Below are 21,994 nucleotides of genomic sequence, written 5' to 3'. Positions count from 1 at the left end.
AACAAATTGAAGAATAAAAATCATATGATCATCTCAATAGATGCAGAAAAAGCTTTTGACAAAATTCAACACCCATTTATGATAAAAACTCTCCAGAAAGTGGGCATAGAGGGAACCTACCTCAACATAATAAAGGCCATATATGACAAACCCACAGCAAACATCATTCTCAATGGTGAAAAACTGAAAGCATTTCCTCTAAGATCAGGAATGAGACAAGGATGTCCACTCTCACCACTATTATTCAACATAGTTTCGGAAGTCCTAGCCATGGCAATCAGGGAAGAAAAAGAAATAAAAGGAATACAAATTGGAAAAGAAGAAGTAAAACTGTCACTGTTTGTAGATGACATGATACTATACATAGAGAATCCTAAGGATGTCACCAGAAAACTACTAGAGCTAATCAATGAATTTGGTAAAGTTGCAGGATACAAAGTTAATTCACAGAAATCTCTTGCAATCCTATACACTAATGATGAAAAATCTGAAAGTGAAATTAAGGAAACACTCCCATTTACCACTGCAACACAAAGAATAAAATACCTAGGAATAAACCTACCTAGCAGACAAAAGACCTTTGTACAGAAAACTATAAGACACTGATGAAAGAAATTAAAGATGATACAAACTGATGGAGGGATATACCATGTTCTTGGATTGGAAGAGTCAATATTGTGAAAATGACTATACTACCCAAAGCATTCTACAGATTCAATGCAACCCCTATCAAATTACCAATGGCATTTTTTAGAGAACTAGAACAAAAAATCTTAAAATTTGTATGGAGACACAAAACACCCTGACTAGCCAAAGCAGTCTTGAGGGAAAAAAATGCAGCTGGAGGAATCAGCCTCCCTGACTTCAGACTATACTACAAAGCTACAGGTATCAAGACAATATGGTACTGGCACAAAAACAGAAACATAGATCAATGGAACAAGATAGAAAGCCCAGAGATAAACCCACACACATATGGTCAACTAATGTATGACAAAGGAGGAAAGGATATACAATGGAGAAAAGACAGTCTCTTCAATAAGTGGTGCTGGGAAAACTGGACAGCTACATGTAAAAGAATGAAATTAGAACACTCCTTAACACCATACACAAAAATAAACTCAAAATGGATTAGAGACCTAAATGTAAGACCGGACACTACAAAACTCTTAGAGGAAAACATAGGAAGAACACTCTTTGACATAAATCACAGCAAGATCTTTTTTGATCCACCCCCTAGAGTAATGGAAATAAAAACAAAAATAAACAAATGGGACCTAATGAAACTTCAAAGCTTTTGCACAGCAAAGGAAATCATAAACCAGATGAAAAGACAACCCTCAGAATGGGAGAAAATATTTGCAAACGAATCAATGGACAAAGGATTGGTCTCCAAAATATATAAACAGCTCATGCAGCTCAATATTAAAAAAACAAATAACCCAATCCAAAAATGGACAGAAGACCTAAATAGACATTTCTCCAAAGAAGACATACAGATGGCCAAGAAGCACATGAAAAGCTGCTCAACATCACTCATTATTAGAGAAATGCAAATCAAAACTACAATGAGGTATTACCTCACACCAGTTAGAATGGGCATCATCAGAAAATCTACAGACAACAAATGCTGGAGAGGGTGTGGAGAAAAGGGAATCCTCTTGCACTGTTGGTGGGAATGTAAATTGATACAGCCACTATGGAGAACAGTATGGAGCTTCCTTAAAAAACTAAAAATAGAATTACCACATGATCCAGCAATCCCACTACTGGGCATATACCCAGAGAAAACCATAATTCAAAAAGACCCATGCACCCCAATGTTCATTGCAGCACTATTTACAATAGCCAGGTCATGGAAGCAACCTAAATGCCCATCAACAGACGAATGGATAAAGAAGATGTGGTACATATATACAATGGAATAATGCTCAGCCATAAAAAGGAACGAAATTGGTTCATTTGTTGAGATGTGGATGGATCTAGAGACTGTCATACAGAGTGAAGTAAGTCAGAAAGAGAAAAACAAATATCGTATATTAACGCATATATGTGGAACCCAGAAAAATGGTACAGATGGACCGGTTTGCAGGGCAGAAATTGAGACACAGATGTAGAGAACAAATGTATGGACACTAAGCAGGGAAAGCGGTAGGGTGGTGGCTGTGGTGGTGGGATGAATTGGGAGATTGGGATTGACATGTATACACTGATGTGTATAAAATTGATGACTAATAAGAGCCTGCTGTATAAAAATATAAATAAAATTCAAACATTAAAAAGAAAAAGAAAATCTAGTCGAGTATAAGTTAATGGAATAAATTAAAATCACCCAAATATCTCTCATCTAACTACTGTGAAACTCCAGAATGAATCTATTCATATCAACTCTAGGACTCCTTCAAACTGTTCTTTCAGCTGCAACTAGAGTGATCTTCCCAAGAACATCTGATTAAGGAACCCTCACATTGCTACTCCCATGCCCACTTTCACTCTTGGATAAAAATCCAAATCCTAAAACATGGTCTAGGAGACCCTACAAAGTCTGGCTCCTGTCACCTGCTCCAGCCTAGCTTCATACGACCCTCTTACTCTCTGTGGTTCTGCCCCTCTGGCTTTTTTCCAAGCTTTGGAACATGTTCCCATAACTTGTCCTTTGTCCTTGCTAATGACACAGCCTAAAATGCTCTAGACCTTCCCCTCCTCCTTCACATCCTAACTCAGGTGTCACTTCCTTAGGAAAGACTTCTGTGACCCCTAGCCTAGGTCCAGGTCCTCTAATTGGTGTGTTCATCCTTCACCACCTACCTTTTTTAATTGCTCAATTCAGTTTGTAATTCTTCACTCATTTCATGATTATTTTATTAATGTCTGTCTCCTTTTCCAGTCTGCAAACTCCAGAAAACAGAAAACATTTTGCTTTGCCTTATTCTACCCCTACCATTTAATAGTATTTGAATACAGAACACCATCGAATATTTGTTGAACCTTTTCCAAATATCAGTCCCTGATCTAGGAGCTTTATATACACTGTCCATTCATTCAACAAATATTTACTGAGCACTTACTATGTGCTGTGATAAACTGATAAACCAAAGATTCTTGCACTCAAAAGGGTTAGGGTGAAAGAAATAGTTAATAGGTAATCAGTATTTTTTAGGAATACATTAAATTAGCATTCTAAAATGTGGTCAGTGCTATGAGGGAAAAAAAAGAAAAGTATGAACAAGGTAAAGAGATAAGATGCACAGGGGTGGGTTGCAAGTTTGGCTAGAGTAGGCTTCATGGAGAAGGGAAACTCTGAGCAAAGGCATGAAGGAGGGAAGAAAGTTGCTATATGAATATCAGAAGGAAGCATGTTCAGACTCTCTAAAATGACAATAGGCCTGACCTGTTCAAGGAAGAGCAAGTTGGCCAGGGCTGCTGGAGCCAAAACAGATGAGAGGAGAGGAGTAGGAGCTGGGGTGAGGAGTAACAGGGAACTATTCATGTAGGGCCTGGTAAGCACTCTAAAGGCTTTCCCTTCACTCCAAGTGAGGGATTCACTACAGGATTTTGAGCAATGATCTAACATGTTTTAAGAAGATTTCTCTGACTGCTCTATTTTTCAAAAGAGAAAAGGACTCTAAGGAAGCAAGAGTAGAAACCAGAGACAGACCAGAGTAGAAAGCAGTAGAGAGCTTTGTGGAGCAAACCAAATACAACAATGAATAAAAAATGTTATAGACAATGGTCAAGTGGGATTTCTCCCAGGAATGCAGGGTTGGTTGAACATCTGAAAATCAACCAATGTAATAACCCACCATAATAATAAAATAAAGGATAAAAACCATATTATCATTTTAATAGACACAGAAAAAGCATTTGATAAAATCCATTACACTTTCATGATAAAAATACTCAACACACTAGGGATAGAAGACAACTTCCTCCACCTGATAAAGGGATCTACTTAAAACCAATAGTTAACATGATACTTAATGAAGAAAGATGACTGAATGCTTTCCTTCTATGAACAGGAACAAAATAAGGATATCTATTTTCACCACCTCTGTTCAACATTGTACTGGAGGTTTTAACCAGGGCATTTAGGAAGGAGGGAACAAAGGAAGGAAGGAACGAAGGAAGGAACGAAGGAAGGGAGGAAGGAAAGGCATGCAGATTGGAAAAGAGGGAGTAAAACTATCTTATTTATAGATGGTTGGGTCTTGTACATAGAAAGTAAATGAATCCAGTAAAGAACTATCAGAACTAATAAGTCCTGCAATCAATATTCAAAAATCTATTGTATTTCTGTAAACTAGCAATGAATAGTTCAAAAATGAGATTTAAAATGGCAATCTCACTTATAATGGCAGCAAAAGAATAAAATTCCTGGTAATAAATTTAATAAAAGAAATGCAAGCCTTTTACACTGAAAGCTAGAAAACTCTGTTTTTAAAAAAATAAAGAAAATCTAAATGAATAGAAATCACCTAAATGTCAGCAGTCACCTAACTACTGCTATAGCCCCAAAACTGATGCATCCATATTCACTCTAGGTCCCTTCAAACTGTTCTTCGGGGTACAACTAGAGGGATCTTCTCAAGAAGAACATGGATATGTTTTGAATTTGGAGATAACAGGATTTCTTGGCGACTTGCTATGAGAAGTAACATTAGCTAACTTATTTCCCACAACAATTCCCATTTTATAGATGAAGGGACTATTCAAGGTAAATTAACCCACCTGAAGTAACATTAGAAAGCAGCAGAGCTGGAACTTCGCCTCAACTCTGTCTGACCCCAACATCTGGCAATTACGCCAGCCACCCAGCAGAACCTGGAGCACTGGGCTCAGTGATCTTTCCCATTCATTGCTAGTTTACAGAAATACAATTGATTTTTGAATATTGATCTTTTACCATGGTCACATTGCAGAACCTGTTTATTAGTTCTGATAGTTTTTTAGTGGATTCATTGAGACTTTCTATATACAAGATGAAACCATCTATAAATAAGACAGTTTCCAGAAAAAAAAGAAGTAGGTAGCCCTAGAATTTAACCCTAGATCCTCTCTAGAATTGGCCATGGGATGTGGAGTTGTAGCAGCAGAAACAGAAAGTGGAGGGAAAAGGAGTTATTTAAATAACAGGCGGATAAAGCAGGAGGACCTTTAAAAGGGATAGAACACATTGCCTGCAGATCAGAGGCGCCCAGAATGCCATCTGGTACCGTCCCAGCCTCCTGCCTGGCTGGAGAGGGAATAGGAGGATGGGTAAAAACAGACACACACACACACACACACACACACACACACACACACACACACACACACACACAGCCAATTACCAAGGAAAATGGATGACAAATGGATCTTACTAATCACTATTTTTTCAGAGACAGAGGAGAAAACAGAAATGGAAACTGAGATGGCTCCTACACAGTGAAAGAAAAGAAAAACCGTGGACATATGGTGCAAAGTTTGAACCAGATCCTGTGCCCAGCATGGAACTTGTCCATCTTATCCTGGGAAAAAAAGAAAAGAAAAAGTACCCCTCCCCCCAACTCTATCCAGATGCTGTCAAAGACATCTTGTGGGAATCATCATCAATCGTGGGAAGTTTTTACTAAAGAAATGGAAACCCAGACCTCAGACTGCTTTGGTTAGTAAAGCTCAGTAGGGAGTGTGACAGAGGGGTGGCTACTGCCTGAGCCAGCGGACCAGGAGCACAGCACTGCAGTCAAGCCTGGGAAGACCCCAACCACCTGACTTTTCGTAAGCAGAAACTATGCAAAGGGGAGCTGGTTTTGAAGTACTTCCAAATCCATGGGCAATATCATCAAGACCAAGGACTCAGACAAAAGCTTTTCAATAATAGTAGAGGAATTTAACACCCCACTTATACCTATGGACAGATCATCCAAACAGAAAATAAATAAGGAAACACAAACTTTAAATGACACATTAGACCAGATGGACTTAATTGATATTTATAGGACATTCCATTGAAAAACAACAATTTCTTCTCAAGTGCACACAGAACATTCTCCAGGATAGACCACATCTTGGGTCAAATCAAGCCTCTGTAAATTTAAGAAAATTGAAATGATATCAAGCATCTTTTCTGACCACAGTGCTATGAGACTAGATATCAATTACCGGGAAAAAAAAAAGGCAAAAAATACAAACACATGGAGGCTAAACAATATGCTACTAAACAACCAATAGATCACTGAAGAAATCAAAGAGGAAAGCAAAAAATACCTAGAAACAAATGACAATGAAAACATGATGACCCAAAGCCTATGGGATGCAGCAAAAGCAGTTCTAAGAGAGAAGTTTATAGCAATACCATCCTACCTTAAGAAACAAGAGAGAGGTCTGGGCAAGATGGTGGAAGATTAAGACGTGAAGATCACCTTCCTCCCGACAGATACATCAGAAATACATCTACACGTGGAACTGCTCCTATAGAACACACACTGAACACTGGCAGAAGACGTCAGACCTCCCAAGAGGCAAGAAACTCCCCACGTACCTGGGTAGGGCAAAAGAAAAAAGAAATAACAGAGACAAAAGAATAGGGATGGGACCTGCACCAGTGAGAGGGACCTGTGAAGGAGGAAAGGTTTCCACACACTAGGAAGCCCCTTTGTGGGCGGAGACTGCGGGTGGCGGAGGGGGGAAGCTTCGGAGCCACGGAGGAGAGCGCAGCCACAGGGGTGCGGAGGGCAGAGCAGAGAGATTCCCACCCAGAGGATCGGTGCCGAGCACCACTCACCAGCATGAGAGGCTTGTCTGCTCACCCGCCGGGGCGGGTGGGGGCTGGGAGCTGAGGCTCCAGCTTCGGAGGTCAGACCACAAGGAGAGGACCGGGGTTGGCTGCTTGAACACAGCCTGAAGGGGTTAGTGCGCCACAGCTAGCCGGGAGGGAGTCCGGGAAAAGGTCTGGAGCTGCCGAACAGGCAAGAGACTTTTTCTTGCCTCTTTGTTTCCTGGTGCGCAAGGAGAGGGGATTCAGAGTGCCGCCTAAACGAACTCCAGAGACGGGCGCAAGCTGCGGCTATCAGCGTGGACCCCCAGAGACCGGCATGAAATGCTAAGGCTGCTGCTGCTGCCACCAAGAAGCCTGTGTGGGAGCACAGGTAACTATCCATACTGCCCCTCCCGGGAGCCTGCGCAGTGTGCCACCGCCAGGGTCCCGTGATCCCGGGACAATTTCCCTGGGAGAATGCACGGTGCACCTAAGGCTGGTGCAACGTCACGCTGGCTGCTGCCGCCACAGGCTCGCCCTGCCTCCTCCGTACCACTCCCTCCCCCCAGCCTGAGTGAGCCAGAGCCCCCGAAGCAGCTGCTCCTTTAACCCCGTCCTGTCTGAGCAAAGAACAGACGCCCTCAGGCGACCTACACGCAGAGGCGGGTCCAAATCCAAAGCTGAACCCCGGGAGCTGTGGGAACAAAGAGAAAGGGAAATTTCTTCCAGCAGCCTCAGAAGCAGCAGATTAAAGCTCCACAAACAACTTGATGTACCTGCATCTGTTGAATACCTGAATAGACAACCAATCATCCCAAATTGAGGAGGTGGACTTTGGGAGCAGGATATATTAATTTTTCCCCTTTTCCTTTTTTTGTGAGTGTATATGTGTATGCTTCTGTGTGAGATTTTGTCTGTATAGCTTTGCTTTCACCATTTGTCCTAGGGTTCGGTCCGTCCGGTTTTTTTGTTGTTGTTTTTTTTTTGTTTTTTTACTTAAAAAATTTATTTTTCTTAATAAATTTTTTCTTAGTAATTTTTTTCTTATTTTTTATTTTAAAAAATTAAAAAAAAAATTTCTTAATAATTTTCTTCTTATTTTCTATTTTAAAAAATTAAAAAAAATTTTTTTCGTAATAAATTTTCCTTAATAATTTTTTTCTTATTTTTTATTTTAAAAAATTAAAAAATTTATTTTAAAAAATTAAAATATTTTTTTCTTAATACATTTTTTCTTAATAATGTTTTCTTATTTTTTATTTTAATAGCTTTATTTTATTTTATTTTATCCTCTTTCTTTCTTTCTTTCTTTCTTTCTTTCTTTCTTTCTTTCTTTCTTTCTTTCTATTTTTTCTCCCTTTTACTCTGAGCCATGTGGATGAAAGGCTCTTGTTGTTCCAGCCAGGCATCAGGGCTGTGCCTCTGAGGTGGGAGAGCCAACTTCAGGACACTGGTCCACAAGAGACCTCCCAGCTCCACATAATACCAAATGACAAAAATCTCTCAGAGATCTCCATCTCAACACCAAGACCCAGCTTCATTCAATGACCAGCAAGCTACAGTGTTGGACACCCTATGCCAAACGACTAGCAAGACAGGAACACAGCCCCATCCATTAGCAGAGAGGCTGCCTGAAATCATAATAAGGCCACAGACACCCCGAAACACACCACTGGACATGGTCCTGCCCACCAGAAAGACAAGATCGAGCCTCATCCACCAGAACACAAGCACTAGTCCCCTCCACCAGGAAACCTACACAACCCACTGAACCAACCTTAGCCACTGGGGACAGATACCAAAAAACAATAGGAACTACGAACCTGCAGCCTGTGAAAAGGAGACCCCAAACACAGTAAGATAAGCAAAATGAGAAGACAGAAAAACACACAGCAGATGAAGGAGCAAGGTAAAAACCCACCAGACCTAACAAATGAAGAGGAAATAGGCAGTCTACCTGAAAAAGAATTCAGAATAATGATAGTAAAGATGATCCAAAATCTTGGAAATAGAAGAGACAAAATGCAAGAAACATTTAACAAGGCCCTAGAAGAACTAAAGAGGAACCAAGCAATGATGAAAAACACAATAAATGAAATTAAAAATACTCTAGAAGGGATCAATAGCAGAATAACTGAGGCAGAAGGACGGATAAGTGACCTGGAAGATAAAATAGTGGAAATAACTACTGCAGAGCAGAATAAAGAAAAAAGAATGAAAAGAACTGGGAACAGTCTCAGAGACCTCTGGGACAACATTAAATGCACCAACATTCGAATTATAGGGGTCCCAGAAGAAGAAGAGAAAAAGAAAAGACCTGAGAAAATATTTGAAGAGATTATAGTTGAAAACTTCCCTAATATGGGAAAGGAAATAGTTAATCAAGTCCTGGAAGCACAGAGAGTCCCATACAGGATAAATCCAAGGAGAAACATGCCAAGACACATATTAATCAAACTATCAAAAATTAAATATAAAGAAAACATATTAAAATCAGCAAGGGAAAAACAACAAATAACACACAAGGGAATCCCCATAAGGTTAACAGCTGATCTGTCAGCAGAAACTCTGCAAGCCAGAAGGGAGTGGCAGAACATATTTAAAGTGATGAAGGAGAAAAACCTACAACCAAGATTACTCTACCCAGCAAGGATCTCATTCAGATTTGATGGAGAAATTAAAACCTTTACAGACAAGCAAAAGCTGAGAGAGTTCAGCACCACCAAACCAGCTTTACAACAAATGCTAAAGGAACTTCTCTAGGCAAGAAACACAAGAGAAGGAAAACACCTACAATAACAAACCCAAAACATTTAAGAAAATGGGAATAGGAACATACATATCAATAATTACCTTAAATGTAAATGGATTAAATGCTCCCACCAAAAGACACAGACTCGCTGAATGGATACAAAAACAAGACCCATATATATACTGTCTACAAGAGACCCACTTCAGACTGAGGGACACATACAGACTGAAAGTGAGGGGATGGAAAAAGATGTTCCATGAAAATGGAAATCAAAAGAAAGCTGGAGTAGCAATTCTCATATCAGACAAAATGACTTTAAAATAAAGACTATTACAAGAGACAAAGAAGGACACTATATAATGATCAAGGGATCGATTCAAGAAGAAGATAAAACAATTGTAAATATATATTTTTTAAAACATCTTTATTGAAGTGTAATTGCTTTACAATGGTGTGTTAGTTTCTGCTTTATAACAAAGTGAATCAGTTATACATATACATATGTTCCCATATCTCTTCCCTCTTGCATCTCCCTCCCTCCCACCCTCCCTATCCCACCCCTCTAGGTGGTCACAAAGCACCGAGCTGATCTCCCTGTGCTATGCAGCTGCTTCTCACTAGCTATCTATTTTACATTTGGCAGTGTATATATGTCCATGCCACTCTCTCACCCTGTCACATCTTACCCCTCCCTCTCCCCATATCCTCAAGTCCATTCTCTAGTAGGTTCTGTGTCTTTATTCCCGTCTTGCCGCTAGGTGCTTCATGACCTTTTTTTTTTTTCCCTTAGATTCCATATATATGTGTTAGCATACTATATTTGTTTTTCTCTTTCTGACTTACTTCACTCTGTATGACAGACTCTAACTCCGTCCACCTCACTACAAATACCTCCATTTCATTTCTTTTTATGGCTGAGTAATATTCCATTGTATATATGTGCCACATCTGCTTTATCCATTCATCCAATGATGGACACTTAGGTTGCTTCCATGTCTTGGCTATTGTAAATAGAGCTGCAATGAACATTCGGGTGCATGTGTCTTTTTGAATTATGGTTTTCTCAGGGTATATGCCCAGTAGTGGGATTGCTGGGTCGTATGGTAGTTCTATTTGTAGTTTTTTAAGGAACCTCCATACTGTTCTCCATAGTGGCTGTATCAATTTACATTCCCACCAACAGTGTAAGAGTGTTCCCTTTCCTCCACACCCTCTCCAGCATTTATTGTTTCTAGACTTTTTGATGATGGCCATTATAACCTGTGTGAGATGATATCTCATTGTAGTTTTGATTTGCATTTCTCTAATAATTAGTGATGTTGAGTAGCTTTTCATGTGCTTCTTGGCCATGTGTATGTCTTCTTTGGAGAAATGTCTATTTAGGTCTTCTGTCCATTTTTGGATTGGGTTATTTGTTTTTTTTAACATTGAGCTGCATGAGCTGTTTATATATTTTGGAGATTAATCCTTCGTCCATTGATTCGTTTGTAAATATTTTCTCCCATTCTGAGGATTGTCTTTTGGTCTTGTTTATGGTTTCCTTTGCTGTTCAAAAGCTTTTAAGTTTCATTAGATCCCATTTGTTTATTTTTGTTTTTATTTCCATTTCTCTAGGAGCTGGGTCAAAAAGGATCTTGAGGTGATTTATGTCATAGAGTGTTCTGCCTATGTTTTCCTCTAAGAGTTTGATAGTGTCTGGACTTACACTTAGGTCTTTAATCCATTTTGAGTTTATTTTTGTGTATGGTGTCAGGGAGTGTTCTTTTTTTTAATTTATTAATTAATTAATTTATTTATTTATGGCTGTGTTGGGTCTTCGTTTCTGTACGAGGGCTTTCTCCAGTTGCCGCAAGCGGGAGCCACTCTTCATCGCGGTGCGCGGGCCTCTCACTATCGCGGCCTCTCTTGTTGCGGAGCACAGGCTCCAGACGCGCAGGCTCAGCAATTGTGGCTCACGGGCCTAGTCGCTCCGCAGCATGTGGATCTTCCCAGACCAGGGCTTGAACCCGTGTCCCCTGCATTGGCAGGCAGATTCTCAACCACTGCGCCACCAGGGAAGCCCTCAGGGAGTGTTCTAATTTCATACTTTTACATGTACCTGTCCAGTTTTCCCAGCACCAGTTATTGAAGACGCTGTCTTTTCTCCACTGTATATGCTTGCCTCCTTTATCAAAGATAAGGTGACCATATGTGTGTGGGTTTATCTCTGGGCTTTCTATCTTGTTCCATTGATCTATATTTCTGTTTTTGTGCCAGTACCAAACTGTCTTGATTACTGTAGCTTTGTAATATAGTCTGAAGTCAGGGAGCCTGATTCCCCCAGCTCCATTTTTCGTTCTCAAGATTGCTTTGGCTATTCGGGGTCTTTTGTGTTTCCATACAAATTGTGAAATTATTTGTTCTAGTTCTGTAAAAAATGCCAGTGGTAGTTTGATAGGGATTGCATTGAATCTGTAGATTGCTTTGGGAAGTAGAGTCATTTTCACAATGTTGATTCTTCCAATCCAAAAACATGGTATATCTCTCCATCTATTTGTATCATCTTTAATTTCTTTCATCAGTGTCTTATAATTTTCTGCATACAGGTCTTTTGTCTCCTTAGGTAGGTTTATTCCTAGATATTTTATTCTTTTTGTTACAATGGTAAATGGGAGTGTTTTCTTAATTTCACTTTCAGATTTTTCATCATTAGTGTATAGGAATGGAAGAGATTTCTGTGCATTAACTTTGTACCCTGCTACTTTACCAAATTCATTGATTAGCTCTAGTAGTTTTCTGGTGGCATCTTTAGGATTCTCTATGTATAGTATCATGTCATCTGCAAATAGTGACAGCTTTACTTCTTCTTTTCCGATTTGGATTCCTTTTATTTCTTTTTCTTCTCTGATTGCTGTGGTTAACACTTCCAAAACTATGTTGAATAATAGTGGTGAGAGTGGGCAACCTTGTCTTGTTCCTGATCTTAGTGGAAATGGTTTCCGTTTTTCACCATTGAGGACAATGTTGGCTGTGGGTTTGTCATATATGGCCTTTATTATGTTGAGGAAAGTTCCCTCTATGCCTACTTTCTGCAGTGCTTTTATCATAAATGGGTGTTGAATTTTGTCGAAAGCTTTCTCCGCCTCTATTGAGATGATCATATAGTTTTTCTCCTTCAATTTGTTAATATGATGTATCACATTGATTGATTTGCGTATATTCAACAATCTTTGCATTCCTGGAATAAACCCCACTTGATCATGGTGTATGATCCCTTTAATGTGCTGTTGGATTCTGTTTGCTAGTATTTTGTTGAGGATTTTTGCTTCTATGTTCATCAGTGATATTGGCCTATAGTTTTCTTTCTTTGTGACATCTTTGTCTGGTTTTGGTATCAGGGTGATGGTGGCCTCATAGAATGAGTTTGCGAGTGTTCCTCCCTCTGCAATATTTTGGAAGAGCTTGAGAAGGATAGGTGTTAGCTCTTCTCTAAATGTTTGACAGAATTCGCCTGTGAAGCCATCTGGTCCTGGGCTTTTGTTTGTTGGAAGATTTTTAATCACAGTTTCAATTTCAGTACTTGTGATTGGTCTGTTCATATTTTCTATTTCTTCCTGGTTCAGTCTCGGCAGGTTGTGCATTTCTAAGAATCTGTCCATTTCTTCCAGGTTGTCCATTTTATTGGCATAGAGTTGCTTGTAGTAGTCTCTCATGATCGTTTGTATTTCTGCAGTGTCAGTGGTTACTTCTCCTAACAATTGTAAATATTTATGCACCCAACATAGGAGCACCTCAATACATAAGGCAAATACTAACAGCCATAAAAGGGGAAATCGACAGTAACACAATCATAGTAGGGGACTTTAACACCCCACTTTCATCAATGGACAGATCATCCAAAATGAAAATAAATAAGGAAACACAAGCTTTAAAGGATACATTAAACAAGATGGACTTAATTGATATTTATAGGACAATCCACCCCAAAACAACAGAATAAACATTTTTCTCAAGTGCTCATGGAACATTCTCCAGGATAGATCATATCTTGGGTCACAAATCAAGCCTTGGTAAATTTAAGAAAATTGAAATCGTATCAAGTATCTTTTCTGACCACAATGCTATGAGACTAGATATCAATTACAGGAAAAGATCTGTAAAAAATACAAACACATGGAGGCTACACAATACACTACTTAATAATGAAGTGATCACTGAAGAAATCAAAGGGGAAATCAAAAAATACCTAGAAACAAATGACAATGGAGACACGATGACCCAAAACCTATGAGATGCAGCAAAAGCAGTTTTAAGAGGGAAGTTTATAGCAATACAAGCCTACCTCAAGAAACAGGAAACATCTCGAATACACAACCTAACCTTGCACCTAAAGCAATTAGAGAAAGAAGAACCAAAAACCCCCAAAGTTAGCAGACGGAAAGAAATCATAAAGATCAGATCAGAAATAAATGAAAAAGAAATGAAGGAAACAATAGCAAAGATCAACAAAACTAAAAGCTGGTTCTTTGAGAAGATAAAGAAAATTGATAAACCATTAACCAGACTCATCAAGAAAAAAAGGGAGAAGACTCAAATCAATAGAATTAGAAATGAAAAAGGAGAAGTAACAACTGACACTGCAGAAATACAAACGATCATGAGAGAATAATACAAGCAACTCTATGCCAATAAAATGGACAACCTGGAAGAAATGGACAGATTCTTAGAAATGCACAACCTGCCGAGACTGAACCAGGAAGAAATAGAAAATATGAACAGACCAATCACAAGCACTGAAATTGAAACTGTGATTAAAAATCTTCCAACAAACAAAAGCCCAGGACCAGATGGCTTCACAGGCAAATTCTATCAAACATTTAGAGAAGAGCTAACACCTATCCTTCTCAAGCTCTTCCAAAATATTGCAGAGGGAGGAACACTCGCAAACTCATTCTATGAGGCCACCATCACCCTGATACCAAAACCAGACAAAGATGTCACAAAGAAAGAAAACTATAGGCCAATATCACTGATGAACATAGAAGCAAAAATCCTCAACAAAATACTAGCAAACAGAATCCAACAGCACATTAAAAGGATCATACACCACGAGCAAGTGGGGTTTATCCCAGCAATGCAAGGTTTCTTCAGTATATGCAAATCAATCAATGTGATAAACCATTTAACAAATTGAAGGAGAAAAAACCTGATCATCTCAGTAGATGCAGAAAAAGTTTTCGACAAAATTCAACACCCTTTTATGATAAAAGCCCTGCAGAAAGTAGGCATAGAGGGAACTTTCCTCAACATAATAAAGGCCATATATGACAAACTCACAGCCAACATCATTCTCAATGGTGAAAAACTGAAACCATTTCCTCTAAGATCAGGAACAAGACAAGGTTGTCCATTCTCACCACTATTATTCAACATACTTTTGGAAGTTTTAGCCACAGCAATCAGAGAAGAAAAAGAAATAAAAGGAATCCAAACCAGAAAAGAAGAAGTAAAGCTGTCACTGTTTGCAGATGACATGACACTATACATAGAGAATCCTAAAGATGCTACCAGAAAACTACTAAGGCTAATCAAAAAATTTGGTAAAGTAGCAGGATACAAAATTAATGCACAGAAATCTTTTGCATTCTTATACACTAATGATGAAAAATCTGAAAGAGAAATTAAGGGAACACTCCCATTTACCATTGCAACAAAAAGAATAAAATACTTAGGAATAAACCTACCTAAGGAGACCAAAAACCTGTATGCAGAAAGCTATAAGACACTGATGAAAGAAATTAAAGTTGATACAAACAGATGGAGAGATATACCATACTCTTGGATTGGAAGAATCAACATTGTGAAAATGAGTATACTCCCCAAAGCAATCTACAGATCAATGCAATCCCTTTCAAACTACCAATGATATTTTTCACAGAACGAGAACAAAAAATCTCACAATTTATATGGAAACACAAAAGACCCCGAATAGCCAAAGCAATCTTGAGAAAGAAAAACGGAGCTGGAGGAATCAGGCTCCGTGACTTCAGACTATACTACAAAGATACAGTAATCAAGACAGTATGGTACTGGCACAAAAACAGAAATATAGATCAATGGAACAGGATAGAAAGCCCAGAGATAATCCCATGCACATATGCTCACCTTATTTTTGATAAAGGTGGCAAGAATATACAATGGAGAAAAGACAGCCTCTTCATTAAGTGGTGCTGGGAAAACTCGACAGCTACATGTAAAAGAATGAAATTAGAACACTCCCTAACATCATACACAAAAATCAACTCAAAATGGATTAAAGACCTAAAGGTAAGGCCAGACAGTATAAAACTCTTAGAGGAAAACATAAACAGAACACTCTATGACATACGTCACAGCAAGATCCTTTTTGACCCACCTCCTAGAGAAATGGAAATAAAAACAAAAATAAACAAATGGGACCTAATGAAACTTAAAAGATTTTGCACAGCAAAGGAAACCATAAACAAGATGAAAAGACAAACCTCAGAATGGGAGAAAATATTTGCAAATGAAGCAACTGACAAAGGGTTAATCTCCAAAATTTACAAGAAGCTCATGCAGCTTAATATCAAAAAAACAAACAAGCCAATCCACAAATGGGCAGAAGACCTAAATAGACATTTCTCCAAAGAAGATATACAGATTCCCAACAAACACATGGAAGGATGCTGAACATCACTAATCATTAGAGAAATGCAAATCAAAACTACAATGAGGTATCACCTCACACCAGTCAGAATGGCCATCACCAAGAAATCTACCAACAATAAATGCTGGAGAGGGTGTGGAGAAAAGGGAACCCTCTTGCGCTGTTGGTAGGAATATAAATTGATACAGCTACTATGGAGAACAATATGGAGGTTCCTTAAAAAACTAAAAATAGAACTACCATATGACCCAGCAGTCCCACTACTGGGCATATACCCTGAGAAAACCATAATTTTAAAAAAACACATGCACCCCAATGTTGACTGCAGCACTATTTACAATAGCTGGGAGTTGGAAGCAACCTAAATGTCCATCAACAGATGAATGGATAAAGAAGATGTAGCACATATATACAATAGAATATTACTCAGCCATAAAAAGGAACGAAATTGAGTTATTTGTAATGAGTTAGGGGAACCTAGAGTCTGTCCTACAGAGTGAAGTAAGTCAGAAAGAGAAAAACAAATACCATATGCTAACACCCATATATGGAATCTCAAAATAATGGTACTGATGAACCTAGTGGCAGGGCAGGAATAAAGATACAGATGTAGAGAATGGACTTGAGGACACAGGAAGGGGGAAGTGTAAGCTGGGGTGAAGTGAGAGAGTGGCATGGACATATATACACTACCAAATGTAAAATAGATAGCTAGTGGGAAGCAGCTGCATAGCACAGGGAGATTCATCTCGGTGCTTTGTGACCACCTAGAGGGGTGGGATAGGGAGGGTGGGAGGGAGGCTCCAAGAGGGAGGGGATATGGTGATATATGTATACATATAGCTGATTCACTTTGTTGTACAGCAGAAACTAACACAACATTGTGAAGCAATTATACTGCAATAAAGATTAAAAAAAAAAAAGGTTTTGAGAATCCCCAAGACCAGGTTGGGAAAGGTTAATGTGGGGGAGGGGAGAGCAGAGTGAGGATTCTAATAAGCTTTCACAAAAGGGGGTCTCTTTCTGCATAAGGCTGTGACTCTTGGGTTAGAACTCTATGTGACAGTAACCCTTGAGTTTCCTTAAATTATTTATAAAGTACAGTATATATGGATGACTGACTGTAATCCCATACTGTAATATGTACATATAAATGTACCATATAATGAGCACAGTATATAATTATGCATATGCATGCAAAATAGAATGTTACAGAATTTCTCCTGCATTACTATAGTAGAATAATTGTTGTATTTACTTGAAATCCTCTAAGTTTAATGCATGTATTATACCATCCACTCTTGAATATCTGGAAGCACAGAAGGAAAGTTGTGATATCCTATGAATTGCACACTTAAAATGGTTGAAATGGTAAATTTTTTCAATTGAAATATAGTTGATTTACAATGTTTCAGGCATACAGCAAAGTGATTCTGTTATATATATATATATATATATATATATATATATATATATATATATATATATATATATATACACATATATTATTTTTCAGATTCTTTTCCATTATAGGTTATTACAAGATATTGAACATAGTTCCTTACACTATACAGTGGGTCCTTGTTGCTTGTCTGTTTTATATATAGTAGTGTGTATCTGTTAATCCCAAACTCCTAATTTATCCCTCCCCCCCTTTCCCCTTTGGTAATCATTCGATTGTTTTCTATGTCTGTGAGTCCATTTCTGTTTTGTAAGTAAATTCATTTGTATCATGTTTTTAGATTCCACATATAAGCGACATCATATGGTATTTGTCTTTCTCTGTCTGACTTACTTCACTTAGTATGATAATCTCTAGGTTCATCCATGTTGCTGCAAATGGTATCATTTCATTCTTTTTTAAGGCTGAGTAATATTCCATTGTATATATATACCATATCTTTATCTTAAAATGAAAAATTTTATGTTATTTGTATTTTACTACCAAAAAATAAATTGTCATTAGATCTGAAGATGAGTGATCTCTTTTCCAAAAAAAATGCTTAGGTCTTTTAGGAAAGAGGGGTCAAGAGTGTGAAAAAGTCTTTAGACTGCTCACTTGGAAGGACATGGGAATAGCAAGAGAAAAGTTCATCACCCACCACGCAGACCAGTGATTTTAACTGGCGGGTGCATCAGAATCTCCCTGAGGGTCTCATTAAAGCACAGAGTGCTGGGCCAACCCCCAGAGCTCCTGAGTTTGGGACCTCAGAAATTTCACTTTTAACAACTTCTCAGGTGCTGCTGATGTTCCTGGTCTACGAATCACACTTGCAAAGCACAGTGCTAGGTAGGAGGTACTCAGGAGATTTGGATGGGGGGCTTTTTCAGTAAGAGGTGTGGGGAGTACTCCTAAGCTATTTTTCTTTCAGGTCAAATTCTCCAGACCCCCAGTGATGTCTCCTCATAGTACCATCACTGATGGACCTCCAAGCAAAGATTTCCTAAACTTCCCTCTCCCTTAACTAAAATTAACTTTAAAAAGACCCATGAGATTTTGAGGACTCTTTCCAAATCAGAGTCTGAGGTTCCAGACAGCAGAGGAGTCATTCTTTTTGTCTGTCTCAAAGCCTCACTGTGACTCGGTACTCATTCCTTGATTGACAGAATGTATGCCTATGATCCTCAGCATCCGTGGGGTGTTTATCTCTTTTAGAAATCAGGACCTTCACTAAAGCTCGGGTGAGAGGGAAGATGAGAAAAAATGCCAATCCCACTCCTTTAAAGGATTGGATTTATTACCAATAAAATCCAACACAGGCCATAATCTGCCAGAGAACTCCAGGCACATAATGCTACTAGAAATTCCCCTCCACACATCATGGTCTTGAGTTTCTTTACAGGTCTAAAGAAGCAGTTTTCCCATTCTCTAGAAATCCTTCCCTCCCTTTGTCTTTTTCCCTCTATCAAACTTTTTCCCCCTATCAAACTCTTACCCACCTTACAGCTACCAGCTCAAATTCCAGCTCTCCAATTACCTGAGTTCTCTAAGTTCTCAATACACTTTCTACTTTCCCTTCTTATACCATTTTCACAGTAACATGGACATTATCTATTTATAAATCTAACTCCACAATAGGCTAGAAGCTCTTTGAGGACAGAAACAATATTATGATCTTGGAAGTCTGAGCACTTATCACAGGACCTGCTCCATAGTAATTTTTAAATACGTGTTTGGTGGGGAAATAAGTCAATAAGTGAATAGGCCGCAACAGTCTTCTGCTAAACTTAAATATACCTCAATCTGAACCCCACGCTAGCTCTAGAAACCACAAAGTAAGTGTCAGACAAAATAGATTACTAGGAGTGAGTTGGAATGGTGGGAGGAAGGGCAAGGGAGCAAGGAAGTCCTTGAGAGGGAAAGGAATAAGATGCTGGGCACACTGTCCAGCTTCACCAAGAATGGGTCCTCGTACAAGGATTCCTCTGTGTGGGTCATCCTGAACCAAATGAGATACACATCTTCAGATACACCCTTCCCTGTGAGTGCTCTGAAGGTGAGGTCATGTGGCATTGTCTATTTTTTTTCAGAGGATTTGATAGTTTTTAATTGCACTTCATACATATTTAGCATTGCTTAGTTCATCAGATTCATCAGATGAAAAGTAATTCCCTCACTGAAAGGATGCATAGAAAAAATTTTAAAATATTGACCTACATGGGCAGCTTCTTGAAGGTCTGCAAATCATGTGGCTTGCCGGGATCACATGTTCTTCAGATTAAAGTGCAATTGGACTCCAAATTTGGTGGGAATTCCAGTAACCCTTTACCCCCAACGTTCACCCATAAATGTTCACCTGGCAAGATTTACTGGAGACTTTGGGCATAAGGTGGTTGTGATGGTAATTAAACCACCGGGCAGCACAGCAGGAGAAAAACTGAATATTGGACATTCTAGATTTTAAAAGTCCCTCAAGCCTTGCCTCCCCTAGAGAATTTTTGCTCCTTTATTCTTGAGCTCAGCGCTGTCATTTGTTCATGTTGCTACATCTATCCCAGCTATGCCCTGGGGGTGTCTTTCGACAACTGTCTTCTTTTGATAGGACTTACTGAAGAGAACAATAAAAGGATCCCATTATCAAATAAATTTGGGGAGCTCCAGTTGAAATGCAATAGGAATTTTTTTAACCCTAGGATTTCTCTGAGTCTTTAATGCACTAATATATGTTATAAATTACTAAGAGAGTGATTTTTAAAAGTCTTTAACAAGATCTATTTTCATTATTTCTCAGACATTGCATCGTTTATGATGACTTTGGCTCCAAATAGCACAAACTCTGACTTACAATGACTTGAGCAACAAGAAATATGATCATGTCGTGTGGCTGGAAGTTCAGATGTAGGATGGTTGATTTCGTGGATCAGTGATGGCACCAAGGGCTCAGATGTTTTCCCTCTTGGCCTCTGCCATCCTCAGTGTTGACTCACAGTAGTAGCAGGATGGCTGCAGCAGGTACAGGCTTTAAATCTGTAGTGGCAGTATCCTTAAGAAGGGGAGTGGCCATTTCTTCCTAGGGCTTTTTCTTAGAGAGAAAAGACTTGTTCCAAAATCCCCCCATAGACTCTCTCTCACATGTCTTTGGCTGGAACTAGGTCTTAGCCTTATTCCTAAACTAACTCACAGCAAGGAGGATGGCTGAGCCTCCCTTAAGCACCTGGCTACACATGGGATGGGTAGATACCTGCATGCAATTGAGGTTCTTTTTGGAAGGTGTTAGGTGGAAATAAGTGCTGGTCAGGCCACTAATAATGTCCATTAAAGAAACACATTGCTATGGACTGAATTTTGTCCCTCCTAAAATACATACGCTGAAGGTCTAACCCTCCATATGACTGATTAGATTTGGGGATAGGGTCTTCAGGAGTAATTAAGGTTAAATGAGGTCATAAGGGTAGAGCTCTAATCTGGTAAGACTGGTGGCCTTATAAGAAAAGGAAGAGAGAGATAGAGCGAGTACATGCACCAAGGAAAAGCCACGGGAGGACAGTGCAAGAAGGTGCTGTCTGCAAGCCAGGAGGAGAGCTCTCACCAGAAGCCAACCCTGTCAGACCTGCATCTGGGACTCCCAGTCTCCAGAACAGGGACAAAATAAATTTCTGTTGTTTAAGCCACCTAGTCTATGGTATTTTGTTACAGCAGCCGGCACTGACTAATATACACTTCAGTGTGATAAGGAATTAAAATAATACAGGAGTTTCTGGAAAAATGATGAAATACTCCTCCTCTATGCCTACTCCATTCCCTCCCTGGAGATTGCTGCTAAAAGCAATTTGTGGTATACTTTTTAATGCTTACCAAATGTATGTATATGTTCATGTGCCATAAACATACATATATCATTGTACCCACATATGCCTTTGTTGTTGACTTTTTATTTTTTAACACTGACATTTCACTTACCATTATGCAAGCTTATTTTCATTCAACAAAATATATAGCCTTAAATCATTCCTTGTAAAGGTTGCATAGTTATACCATCCAGATGTATCATAATTTCTTCAACCACCTCAGTATGGAAGGGTGTTGTGTGAAGCGGGTCCCACATGTACCTGAACATGGAGTATCTCCTGGGATTTGTATTCAGCACATTTGTGGATCTGCTGCTCTAGAATTACAGGTTCTCTCTGTTTCTCATCCTAAAAGAAGACAATGTCTTGAAGCTTTTACGACGTTTGACCATGGCAGAATGTAGTTGGCTGATGGTACACAAAGGACATGATGACACAGGACGCTAATGAATGATTGTGTGCTGGATAGTCCTCTTCTGGCCCCTGTGCCTCAAAAATGCTAACTTCTCATTCTTTAGGTGACCAGACACTTTGTTCTTTCATGCATGAC

At 39.0% G+C, this 21,994-nt stretch overlaps 1 protein-coding gene and 1 long non-coding RNA gene across 2 annotated transcripts in view; both read right to left on the bottom strand.

The window, feature by feature from the left end:
- Positions 1-21,994, bottom strand: part of AGBL1 (AGBL carboxypeptidase 1) — an 803,597-nt gene that overhangs the window by 659,035 nt on the left and 122,568 nt on the right.
- On the bottom strand, positions 7,804-8,351 carry LOC309625762. Its single transcript, XR_014242744.1, has 2 exons — positions 8,101-8,351; positions 7,804-8,068 (listed from the first exon to the last, which is right to left on the bottom strand). It is a non-coding gene; the product is annotated as an uncharacterized lncRNA (long non-coding RNA).

Source organism: Balaenoptera borealis (genome assembly GCF_965194805.1).
Source record: "Balaenoptera borealis genome assembly, chromosome: 3".
Classification (NCBI taxonomy): domain Eukaryota; kingdom Metazoa; phylum Chordata; class Mammalia; order Artiodactyla; family Balaenopteridae; genus Balaenoptera; species Balaenoptera borealis.
The sequence above is the reverse complement of the archived record's forward strand: the minus strand, read 5'-3'. Positions and strand labels throughout refer to the sequence as shown.